The sequence below is a fragment of the Bos grunniens genome, chromosome 26, assembly GCF_055505025.1.
Source record: "Bos grunniens cultivar Pamir isolate PY7600 chromosome 26, Bosgru_T2T1.0, whole genome shotgun sequence".
In the NCBI taxonomy this organism is placed as follows: Eukaryota; Metazoa; Chordata; class Mammalia; order Artiodactyla; family Bovidae; genus Bos; species Bos grunniens.
The window spans coordinates 31,779,262-31,792,360 of record NC_141190.1 but is presented as its reverse complement, the minus strand read 5'-3'; the positions used below and the strand labels follow the sequence as shown (position 1 = coordinate 31,792,360).

General features: G+C 45.2%; 1 long non-coding RNA gene across 6 annotated transcripts in view; it reads right to left on the bottom strand.

Annotated features, from left to right (window-relative positions):
- LOC147344332 (uncharacterized) overlaps nucleotides 1-13,099 on the bottom strand; it is a 92,647-nt gene that overhangs the window by 58,013 nt on the left and 21,535 nt on the right. The window contains exon 6 of one of the 6 annotated variants that reach the window (XR_015155783.1): nucleotides 10,965-11,248. The exons of the other annotated variants lie outside the window; for them this stretch is intronic. This is a non-coding gene — a long non-coding RNA (uncharacterized LOC147344332). Of the gene's footprint in view, nucleotides 1-10,964; nucleotides 11,249-13,099 lie in introns of those variants that run through there. 6 annotated transcript variants of the gene reach the window in all.

Below are 13,099 nucleotides of genomic sequence, written 5' to 3'. Positions count from 1 at the left end.
CTCCAGTACTTTGTCCACCTCATGCGAAGAGTTGACTCATTGGAAAAGACTCTGATGCTGGGAGGGATTGAGGGCAGGAGGAGAAGAGGACGACAGAGGATGAGATGGCTGGATGGCATCACTGACTCGATGGACGTGAGTCTCAGTGAACTCCGGGAGTTGGTGATGGACAGGGAGGCTTGGCGTGCTGAGATTCATGGGGTCGAAAAGAGTCGGACACGACTGAGCGACTGATCTGATCTGATCTGATTTACCATAAAGTCAATTAGTAGCTGACCCAGTGGTTCTGAGCCAAGATCTGCAAGGTCATCCTATGAAGACTGGATATAAACCAGCTCCACAAGCTCACATTTTCACCTATAGGATTTAATGTGTCATCCAACAGGAAGGGAGGAGGTTGGAGAGCTATAGAAGAATGGAAAGTTATAAAAGCCCAATATGAACAGAGCCAACAAAGAAAGAAAGAAAGAAACCTGCAAATGAAACATATTTCAAGTTCTACCCCCTCCTAGCTGTGTGATTTTGGGCCAGGTATTTACCCTCTCTGTACCTCAGCTACCTCAACTATAATCATTCCACCTGTATCTTAGAATTTGGGTCTGCATTAAGCAAGCCACTGTTGGGACATCCTTGGTGGTCCAGTGGTTAAGAATCTGCCTTCCAATGCTGGGGACACAGGTTCAAACCCTGATTGGAGACCTAAGATCCCACATACCAGGGGGCAACGAAGCCCACACATCACAACTATAGAAGCCTGCATGCCTCAACAAAGAAATGAAGACCCAGTGCAGCCAAAAAAAAAAAAAAAATTTTTAAGAGGACAGGGTGGTTAAAAAAAAAAAAAAGATACTATAAAATATTTACCATGGTGAGCCAATGTTGCTTGCTATCAGTCTTATTGTGTCCCTACTGATGAGGCTACTGCCTCTAGGAGAATCATGGAAACTCATTGATTTGATGGCAAAGACTGGCTAACACTTATGACAAAAGTCCAGCTTGGTGACAGTGGTCCTTCCTGCTGATCACAAGCCCCAAACACTTAGGTTGGGGGTTTGTACGGAGCTCAGCTTATACAGGCACTGATAGAAAATGTCCTCTAAAGATACCAGAATTGGGTTGTCTGTACATTTCTCTATATTCAAAATGCTTCTCGTTTAATTTTCTTACTAACAGAAAACATCAGAAGTCATTATCAAACACTAACCAGTTGCCAGCACCAACCCCATGTTCTAGAGAATGCAAGGACAACAATAACAAAAGGCTAAACTCTGCTTCCTGCTTCAAGATGCTCACCTCTTAGATAGGAAATGAGATCTATATGAACTCTTAGGTCAAAAATCCCAAAGCAGCACAGAATCAGGGCGAGCCTTGGGTCCCCCTTTAAGCACCACCGGGGGTTTAGTTGCTAAGTCATGTCCAACTATTGCAATCCCATGGACTGTAGCCTATCAGGCTCTTCTGTCCATGGGATTCTCCAGGTGAGAATACTGGAGTGGGTTGCCATTTCCTTATCCAGGGGATCTTCCCGACCCAGGAATTGAACCTGGGTCTCCTGCATTGCAGGCAGATTCTTTACTGACTGAGCTATGAGGGAAGCCCTAAGCATCATGGAGGAGATTAAGAAAGCTGTTTCCTCAAGAGAAGACTGGGCCATAACAAGAAGAAGAGCGGATACTTTTGCGGAGTGCCTCCTAAGTGCCAGCCACCAAAACGCACATGCCCCATTGGGATACTTTCTTCAGTCCCTTTTAGAGATGAGAAAACTAAGTTTCAGAGAAGTTGAATGACTGGATCAAAGTCATCAGATACTCAGAGAGTGCCCCAGGATACCAGTTCGCATCTGACCTATAACTTTTTGTTATTCTCCCTATTATAGGAGGCAATATATGGTAGCACTGAGAATGTGGAGGGGTCTGCAGACAGAGCTGGGATTTTAATTCATCTAAATGTGTGATTTGTGCAAATTATTTTATCTTCTTATGCCTGTTTTCTCAGATACAAAATATATCTCCTGACGGAAGCCATTGGTAACATTTCCAGAGCCCTTGTAATGGAGAAGAGGTGTTGAATATCACATTATAGTGGGTTGAAAGGTGATTTGAAGTGTGTAGACTGGGGGTTAGCAAACTACAGCCAAATCTGGCCCACTACCTGTGTCTGTAAATAAAGTCTTATTGGAACACACAGACGCTAATATGTCTCATGACAACATTTGTCTCATGATGTTTTGAGAATTAAATGACCTAATCCTTGCTTAGCACACAGGTGGCACTCATAAGTGTTGGCCATGATATTGAATATGATGATGCCAGGGCATCCCCCTTCGTGCCAGTGTACTCTCCTCTGCGCTGCCACCTTAAGACAGCTCTGAGACCTGAAGACTAGAACCCTGAGGCCAAAGCGGCACCTGAGAAGGAAGGCTTAGTGGCCTTGGGGGCAGGGGGGAGATTGGGGCAAAAGCTTGGACGAACACTTCCCAGGGCCAGCACATCCCACCCACCAGCTTGTCGGTTTCCCTGCTCAGAATGGACTCTTAGAAACAATTGTCCTTATAGCCGAGCTCACCATATTCAGCCCCATCATGCTCTGCCTAAGGGCTTATTCTGGCTGGAGGGGCAGGGGAGGCTCCTACACTGAGGAGCCTGAAGCAGGTAGATGTCGCCTCCAGCTTCCTCGCTTCCTGGAGCAGGGCAGGTCTGAAGCACGGATGGCCTCTACTATGCACCAGAGGTCTCCGCAGGACTGAATTCCAGGTGCCCACAGGTAATCAGCTAACATGTCCTTCCTTATTCCCTTTCCTCTCTCACGCCCCCACTTTCCTACTTGTGCTTCCTGAGATCACGTGAATCCCAGTTTCCAGGTCTGCTTCAGTGGGAACCCAGCTCACTAGCTCAGCACACATATCTAGGTTAGGTCACCACATTATCCATCTCTTAGTCTTATAATGACAGCCCTGGGACTTTTGAATTGACCATAAAGAAGGCTGAGTGCTAACAACTGTTACTTTTGAACTCTTGAGAGTCCCTTGGACAGCAAGGAGATCAACCCAGTCAATCCTAAAGGAACTCAATGCTGAATATTCATTGGAAGGACTGATGCTGAAGCTCCAACACTTTGCCCACCTAATGCGAAGAGTGGAATTGTTGGAAAAGACCCTGATGATGGGAAAGATTGAGGGCAGGAGGAGAAGGGGGCACAGAGGATGAGATGGTTGGATCGCATCAGTGATTCAATGGACGTGACTTGGAGCAAACTCCAGGAGATGGTGAAGGACAGGGAAGCCTGGCATGCTGCAGTCCACAGAGTTACAAAGAATCAGACATGACTTAGCAACTGAGCAGCTTGTTACTCAAACCCCCAGTCTGCTGATAACAGGGACTGGAGCTACATCAGCATCACCAGCCAGTTCACTGGTTTTTCAGCATCACCTTGTTCTCCACTGGTCCCAGCTCCACCATCAACCTGACCACCTGCTCAGGTCGGTGTCCTCACACCCTCAGTTACCTGGATGCTCTTCTCAGCAGAAGACTGAAGGAAGCAGTCAATTTCTCTAATAACTCTGAACTAAGGAATGTTTAATCTGAGGATGTGAAAAGAAAATGGATTTCCTGAATCAGCAAAGATTTATGCTAAACAACCTTTTTACGAAATGACCTACCAAGAAAGGAGTCTCCCTGTAGCACTTTAAGAGGTTTCTTGAGGGAGGAGAGAAGAGTCATATTCTGTCTCATTAGCTAACTCTAAATACTGAGGAAAGTGTCCCAAGCTGCCAGCTGGACTCTAAGTAAAGTGCAAAACAGCTCTTTGTAAAGTCCTATCACATATCACTGACCCATTTAGAAAATATTTATTGAGCACCTACCGCAAGCCTGGACAGGCTCTGAACTAGGTAACAGGGAGAGGGTACTGAAAAAATGACCAGAACAACAATAAGACCACAAAGTCTCTGCCCTTATGAAGCTTTACATTCTGTGTTGTTTATTGCTTCATAACAAGTGGCACCAAAACTTCATGGCTTAAAGCAATAACCATTTTCCCTAAATTCTGCAGGTTAGCAATTTGGGTAGGGCTCACTTGGCCTGTTCTACCTTTCTCATCTGGGGTCACTCATACAACTGTAATCATTAGGGACCTCAATTAGGACTAAGCTGGCTTGACTCCCATCTGGAAGGTGGTGCTAGCTACCAGCTGCTTTGTCTAGAGGGCTTCAGTGGGAATGACTTCTGTCTGTTCTACCTGTCCACTCTTCCTCCACTAGACTAGCCTTTGAAGGTCCACAGTGTGGTGTCTGTAACATCTGTGGATCGAAGTCAGTCACAAGGCCAGCCCAGAGATAAGGATTACTCCATCTCTGGATGGAAGATGCTTCAAAGATACAATGGCATGGATACAGTTTGAGGAAGAATGTGTGGCCATTTTATTGCAATCTACTGGGTACTGGAATGGGTGAGACAATATATAACAATGCTCATCATAATAGACACTCTGTGATCATTTCACAATATATACAAATATCAAAACATTATGTTGTACACCTGAAGCTAAGATGTCAACTATATCTAAAAATAATAATAACAAGAACCCACAGTGCTTAGAAGTTCTCAATGTTATCTCCACATAAGAATTACCCGGAGAGCTTTTCAAAAAACTACCAGACCCTCCAGCATAGACCCATTAAGTCAAGGATTAAAACTTGGGATTCCACATGATTAGCCAGCTTCCCAAATGAGAGTTAGACTATAAAGAAGGCTGAGCACTGAAGAATTGATGCTTTCAAACTGTGGTGCTGGAGAAGACTCTTCAGAGTCCCTTGGACTGCAAGAAGATCAAACCAGCCAATCCCAAAGGAAATCAACACTGAATATTCATTGGGAGGACTGATGCTAAAGCTGAAGCTCCAATACTTTGGTCACCTGATGTGCAGTGCCAAATCATTGGAAAAGACTCTGATGCTGGGAAAGATTGAGGGCAGGAAGAGAAGGGGCTGACAGAGGATGAGATGGTTGGACGGCATCACCGACTCAATGCACATGAATTTGAGTGATCTCTGGGAGATAGTGAAGGACAGGGAAGCCTGGTGTGCAGCAGTTCATGGGGTCTCAAAGAGCCAGACACGACTTAGTGAATGAATGACAAGAGGAACCTAGAGCAGTGAGAGAATGGTTAAGATGTAGACACTGAGGAAAGACTCTCTCTAAAGAGGAAACCGAGCTAAGACCCAACTGAATCAAGAAAAGCCCCTGAACCTTGGTGCCATTTAAACAGGAGAGGGAAGCAAGTGAAAAGACTCTTGAGGCCAGAGGCAGGGAGGAGGCTGTGGTGGCAGGAGCAGATGTGGAGGAAGACACATTGCAGGAATGGTCCAGACCATGCAGGCAGTGCCTGGAAAGAATGTTCTGTTCACTTTCCCAGAGTCAAGGTCTTACGGTTGATCTGGTTTATCTGTCATCTCGCTTGGGTTTTGTAGAGAGGCAAAGCAATAAATAACTGATTGAATATTCTGCTTACAGAAGGGCACACAACTTTTAAAAAGTCTTTTTTAAAAAGAACTCACTAATTCTCCTGCAGTTTTTAGGAAAATAGGAAACAAAGCTGGAGAGGTAGGGAATGTGGGATGGGAGAAAACAACCACACACACACAAAAAGCATTGCTTCAGAGAAGACAAGTGTGGGGAATAAAGGAACTCAACAGTGAGCACTCACCGGCAGCAGGTTCTTCATTTGCAGGAGTAAATGACAGCCGTGGTCCCAAGTCCCACAGCTGATTAAGAGCTGAGAGAGATAAGGACACAGGGTCCCAGATCCTGCTTTCCTCCTCCGTCCTTGCTTGCCACTCCCCTTCCTCTCAGTCTGTCCTGGCTGGTGCACATTTAGGAACCACCAGAGGGGTCTTCAGCCTCTTACCTCCACCCTCTTCTCCAATAAAGCATCTAAGTAGCTACGAGTCCTTGGGAGAAACCGGCTTAGTGTGGAGTTGTTACTTCACACACCTCCATGTGCCTGTACAGGAGACAGCTGCATCTGACCCCACCGTGGAGCCACCTTAGGGCATAAGGGGAAACTTCCCTGGTGGTCCAGTGGTGCAGAATCCCCCTGCCAATACAGGGGACATGGGCTTGACCCCTGGTCCAGGAAGACCCCAAATGGCTCAGGGCAACTAAGCCTATGTGTTACAACCAGTGGAGCCCACACACTCTAGAGCCCATGTTTGCAGCAACAGAAGCCAACAAAATGAAAACGCTGCACACCACAACTAGAGAAAGCTCGCTCACAGCAACAAAGACTCAGCACAGCCAATGAGTAAATAGATGATATGAAAGAAAAAAAAAATGTAAGGGGGATGTGGTGTGGCCAGTGTCAGTGTTTCCAGCAAGAAGGAAGAGTCCCAGGGAAAAGGAAACTCAGGTGCAAACAGAATTTTAACCCACTAAGTGAAAAATGGTCAGTGTCCCCCCACTCCCCAGAAGCTATGTGGCTGGAGATTCCACCAACCCTTTTCCTGCTCCTACAGGATCCAAGTCAGCCACCGAGTTTTCCCTGCACTGAGAGCTGCCAGCCCACAGCCTTCCCCAGGCCAGGCCCTCCCTGAGGCTCTGAAGGAGAATTAAGCAGGAGGAAGAGGGCTGTTCAATAGGCAGAATCGCAGAGACCCCTCCAAACCCAGTGAATCAGAGTCCATGGAGCCAGGACCTTGACCTGCTCATTTTTAAACCAGCTCCCCAGGTAATGCTGTTGCCAGTTAATAGTCACAAGTTTAAATGAAAACTTAAATGAAATTCTCAACCCTCCCAGCAAGCAAGTGAATTTCTCTCTTATCAGCCTGAAAGGAGACCCCTGACCCCAAACCCTTTTCCAAAAACCCCTCCCTTTTCCACTAAATAGGAGGCCCCAGAGCAAGACTGTGAGGCTCAACTTAGGCAGAAAGAGGATATTTCCCCAAGGAGGTGCCTTCAATAAGCTTGAAAAACAATTTACTTTGCAGCCCACACAGCCTGCAGGAATCTCCTAGCTCTCTGTGGATTAAAAGGATCTTGCGAAACTCAAATAAGGAGCCCCCCCACGACCCGGGGTCTTAGCTGGCTCAAACCCACTGCCATCAGTCTGGACGTTGACACTGTTGCTGGAAATCCTAGGTCACAGTTCTGCGAGAGGAGAGAAGCAGGGCCCAGGCTTGGCACATTTCTTGTAGATGAGGAGGTTTGGCCCAAGCTAGTTCTGTTGGAGACAGAATTTAATTAAACGGGGTGTCGTGTCGTGATGGGGGGAAGAAGGGGTGAAGGAAGAGAAGGACATTGAGACAGGCAGCCAGCGGGGCTGCCCTGATCCACTTCCTGGGCAACCCAGCTCTGTTCAGTCTTTCTGTCTCTCCACTTCTCCCTTCTCTTTCTCCCCCTCTCCTTTGCCCTCTTCTCTTTTTACTTCTCTCTTCTTGTCTCTCCCCCCTTTCCCTTTCCCTTCAATTTTCAGCAAACATTTACCAGGTGCTCCCTCTGTGAGCAGCCCTGTGGATAGCCCTGAAGTGATGCAACCACACCATCAGGGGTCTCTAAAAGCTCCCAGCTCACAGGGAAGATCCAAAGAATAGGCAAATGTGTTCAGTTACAAGTGGTAAGGCAGGGACACCTAAACCAGGCACCTATCCAGGCTGCAACTTAAGAAAGTGATGTCTGAGCAGACATTGAAGTGAAAGTGAAGTCGCTCAGTCATGTCTGACTCTGCAACCCTGTGGGTTATAGCCTACCATGCTCCTCCGTCCATGGGATTTTCCAGGCAAGAGTACTGGAGTGGGTTGCCATTTCCTTAATGTCTGAGCAGACATTAGGGAGGTGAATGTGCAGCAGGGTAGCAAAGTGCAGGAGTGGGTGGGTGGAGAGTGCTCCAGGCTAGGATAAGTTCCTGATTCAAGAGAAACATGTCAGGGACTTCCCTGGTGATCCAGGGCCTAAGATTCTGTATTCCCAAAGCAGGGCGCCCCAGTTCAATCCCTGGTCAGGGAACTAGATCCCAAGTGCTAAAACTAAGACCTAACACAGTCAAATAAATAAGTAAAGAAATAGCATCCCTGAGGGGCTGTGAGGAGCCAGGACTGCCATGCGTGGTTGTGCAGGTTGCATTCTGCACAGGACACCAGGTCCCAGAGCCACCCTGGAGCAAGGACCTTTCTTTCTCACAGTGAGCCTCCTGTGTTTGTCTCCTATATTGACAGAAATGGCGTGCCAGATTCGTCCACTGTTACTCTTCTCCATGATATGCTGGCAAAAGATTGGGACAAGACCAGTAAAGCAGGAGAGTCGAGCATCTTTCTCTGCTTGTTCTGGGAAGTGCATGATATCCTTGGCCTCTACCCAGCCTGAGGCTCACCAGATCTGACCAGGTCTGGAATTTCTTCCCCAGCACTTTGTCTCTACTGCTGTATCTGGTTCCTCCCTTTTCTTCAGATGAGTCTCTCTTCCCTGAGGTCACCCATGCCCTTGGATTGGACTGCATGGAAATGTTTTATTTCCCAATGATTCCCAGCCAACGTTTACCTAGTGATGCCTCATTACCATTTAGAGAACAACCTTCATGATGTGCATCAGGAATCATCAGTTATTCTCTCCCTTCAGGAAAAAGAGGCATTTAATATATTAGTCTTTTCCAGAGTTTGGCTCCATCTCTGATCAAAAGCTCTTTAAACAGATGCACTTAAGAAATGTTTGCATACATTCCTAGTAATTAAAGCTCATTTAACAGGTCAGGGAGTTGACTCTCATCTGGGACAAAGATGGCTTCAAGATACCAACAATAACTTCCTTCACCCTCAGAAATAAAATAAAATCCTTTACCTTTCCTTTAGAGGAAAACTAAAGGTTGCCTCTGAACATCATTTCCCTCACAGTTGAACCCCAGAACAGACTTTATTCTGACTGAAGTAGTATTGACTCCATCTTGCCCATTAGAGTTCTTTGAAGGAAGGGTTACTTGGCAGTAACCTTCAGAATCTCACTCAGAAATAGGATTCTGAAAAATTTAGGAATAGTAATATGTATTACTATCTTTGGGGAAGATGGCAAAGGTCATGAGGAAGGAGGCTTGGCATACGCAAAGGCGGGATCAAGCCTCAGGAGTCCCCCTGGAAATTCTTGAGCATCTACCCCCAAAACCAGAGTCTGCCTACTTTCTGCTTTGTGCTTTCACCTACACCTCTGACTTTACGGGGGGCTGTCCCCCACTACCTCTCTCTGAAAAAAGAGTTAGCTTACAGCTCCAGTTAATAATTCCTGGGTGTGACAGTGCTTCAACCTACAAACTCCTTTGGAAATCCTCTAGCCTGCCTGAATAGGTTTTTCCAGCCACATGTGATTGTTCAGAGCCTCCCAACTGTGAGAGGCAGGAGATGTTCTAAACTGTCTAAACACAGATTTCTTTGAGTAGTTAAAAGATTGATTAGAAATTGTATTGGTGAAAGGTTTTTCACTTGTTGGGCCAATGTTTGCTGCTAAGTCTCCATATCCCTTACCTACTGTGTCCCTGGCGTGTATTGATTAATATAATTGGTGTAAGTAGTAGCGTTAATGTTTGTAACCTTGGACCCTTGAGTTAATTCTTTTTTGTTGTAGCCCACCACACCTTTGCCCTATAGGAATTCAACTTTAATGCTTTTGGAGGGTGGCACCTGCCTAATCACCTTTAGAGAAAAATAAGTTTTCTGAAGAAAGGGTCTTAAAATGTTAACAGGCCTCTGGGCCAGAAGATGATGCAAATCACCTAAACTTTTGCATATGATAAGTTTGCAGGAAGAAAGCCTGGCTTACTGCATGACTCTACCCCTTCCCCCATTATCCTCTATGCATAACTTAAGGTATAAAAACTATTTTGAAAAATAAAGTGCGGGCCTTGTTAACGGAAACTTGGTCTCCCCATGTTGTTCTTTCTCTCACCTTCTGGCTGAATTATTCAGCCTCTCTCTTCCACTGAATTTCCTCACTGAGCTATCCTTATTTCAGCCTCTTTTTTCCACTGAATTTCCTCACTGAGCTATCCTTATTCTATTACTCTCTATATCCTTAATTAACGTTTAATTAAGCAGTTGTTTCCTGATCCTCACCAACGACGTCCCCGCTTCGAATTCCCTGGATCCATCGGGGCTGGACCCCGGCAAGGAGACTTCATCTTCTTTGTATAGAAGAACCTATTTCTTTGCAAAAAGAATAAATGGGAGAAGAGACTCCTTTAGATTTTAAAATCTGCACTATCAGAAATGGCAGAAAATAAAAGGTGCCTTTGCCCTGCAATGGGGATGTCTAATGAGAGAGGCATACTAATGCCAAGAGCCTGTCCCCAAGCATGGAGACATGCTAGAAGATACCATAGTCTCAAAGGCATGGCTGAAGGCCATAGACCCAGAGACTGCAAGACCTGGAGGGCTGTCCTGCTCAACTTCTCATTCTAGAGGTGAGGAAACTGGGGCTCAGTAAAGCTAAGTCACATAAGTACTCAATGGTAGTGCTGAGATGAGTCCCTAACCTGCTGCGAAGAACCTTCTCAGCACCGGTATGCTCCCTAATTTGTTGCATTTTATCTCATTAATTTGTGAGGGCACAGCTCTTTGGGGATCCAGAGAAAGTAAATGGCATGGTCCCCATTCACAAATAGAAATAGCTTTTGATTCTTCTAATCATACTAAATTAATGTCATTACTGTTTTTGAGATAGGCCACTGACCTGATCTCTTTAGACTGTGTTGAACACAAAACCTTTCTTGTCTACAAAGAAATAAAATTAACTCACAACTACTGCTTCCTGAGCATTTACTAGAATTAGTGGGAGATGGTGGACATGGAGGACGTGAGCTGACAGAGAAAAGAGGTTCTTTCTTCTCCACACAATAGATCAGACACAGGATGTAGTAAATTGTGGGTGCAGACCTGTGTGTGTGTGTGATTTTAGGCTGGATTTTTATATCAGACAGACTGGACTCAAAGATTAACTCTGGTAAAATTTACTGTGTGATCTTGGCCAAAGTAAGTAACCTCTCTCAGCACCAACTTCTTCACATCTAAAGTGGGAATACCCTCATCACAGCTGACTTGGAACCTTGGTGTGAAGATGGAACAAGGCAGAGAATGTGAAGTTGCTGCATCTGAGGATAAAGGAGAGGTCAGTTCCTCATTTAGGAAGTAATTTTGATTGGAGAATGTGGAGAAAGGAGCTCTCTACTTTCTATTTTTCCATATTCTTTCAATTCTCCAGGATTAAGATGTTAGCAACTGTGAAACAGAAGGGAGAGACAGGAAGGAGACTTTATTAAGGATGAAAAATGGCTGCGATTTTGAAAACAGTCTTGTTGACAGAATGTGAGTACATTTTCAGAATAATTAACAGGAAAACCAGGACTGAGGAAATTAACTGCTGTTGATACAACTGAGGCTTCCTTCCCTGGTGGCTAAACTGGTAAAGAATCTGCCTACAATGCAAGAGACCTGGATTTGATCCGTGGGTTGGGAAGATCCCCCAGAGAAGGGAATGGCAACCCACTCCAATATCCTTGGCTGGAGAATGCCATGGACAGTGAAGCCTTGTGGGCTACAGTCCATGGGGCTGCAAAGAGTCAGACACGATTGACCAACTCACACACATTGATACAACTGCCTTCCAAGTGGCAACCTCAAAGCTGACACACGGTGAGGCCTCAATTTCTCAGATTCACAGAAGCACTTTGTCATGGAAGGCCTCTGTTGATAAGCTGCTCACTGCCTTGGGAGATGGAGGAGGTAGATCTGTCCATCATAACAAACTCTCCCAAAGATGGGAATGAATATTTCTAAGCCCCTAACACCCATTCAGCCTGTACTAGCTCCCTTTGCATGCACAAATTTAAATATTTTGTCAATTTTATAGATTAGGTATAATTAACTCTCTTTACTGATATTCAGAGAGCTTAACTTGCCTAAGGACACATGTGTGGAAATTGACATTTAGAACCCAAGTCTGCCTAACTCCAGAGCTTATGCTTTTTCCTCTCTGTAAGACTGCATTCCGTGAAGTGAAGGGGATGTGAAGGGAGGTAGGCTTATGACAGTAGGTGCTAGGGTGACTTTTTTAATGTTATTTCAATTGTGCTAAATTTTAGAACCACCACTGATTGAGTAGTTCAGTGAATGGCAAGTTACTTAATGTGTCTAATGTGTACTTCAGTTTCTCCATCTGTAACTATTTTTGTGATTCTGAAAACATCATTTCCATCCTACAGGGTTGCTGAGAGATTTAGAACCAATAGACCCTATAGAACCACCTATCTTTATCCATGATGCTGCCAGATCTTACCTTCACTGAGTCAAGAATGAGCAGAGATGTCTATAGGATGGATATGTGTGTGTTGGAACAGACAGTATAAAACTCAAGTTCTATATTACTTCCTCTCCTTAGTGTCAACTCAGTCCTCATCACTAATCTGAGTTAAACCAGTGGAAGCAGTGACAGATTTTATTTTCTTGGGCTCCAAAGTCACTGCAGATGCTGACTGCAGCCATGAAATTAAAAGACGCTTGTTCCTTGGAAGGAAAGCTATGACAAACCTAGAAAGCATATTAAAAAGCAAAGACACCACCCCACTTACAAAGGTCCATATAGTCAAAGCTATGGTTTTTCTGGCAGTTTTGTATGGACATGAGAGTCGGACCATAAAGAAGGCCAAGCACCAAAGAACTGATGCTTTTGAACTCTGGTGCTGGGAAGACCCTTGAGAATCCCTTGGACAGCAAGGAGATCAAATCAGTCAATCCTAAAGGAAATCAACCCTCACTATTCATTGGAGGGGCTGATGCTGAAGCTCCAATACGTCAGCCACCTGGTAAGAAGAAATAACTCATTGGAAAAGAACCTGATGTTGTGGAAGATTGAAGTCAGAAGAAGAGGGCAGCAGAGGATGAAGTGATTAGATACCATCACCGACTCAATGGACATGAATTTGAGCAAACTCAGGGAGATAGTGCAGGACAGTGGAGGCTGGCATCCTGCAATCCATGGGGTCACAAAGTGTTGGCTAGGACTTAGCAACTAAACAACATGCTCCTCAGTCTTTTTTATCCAAGTTTTCTAGAGTCTCCTGACAGCAGGGG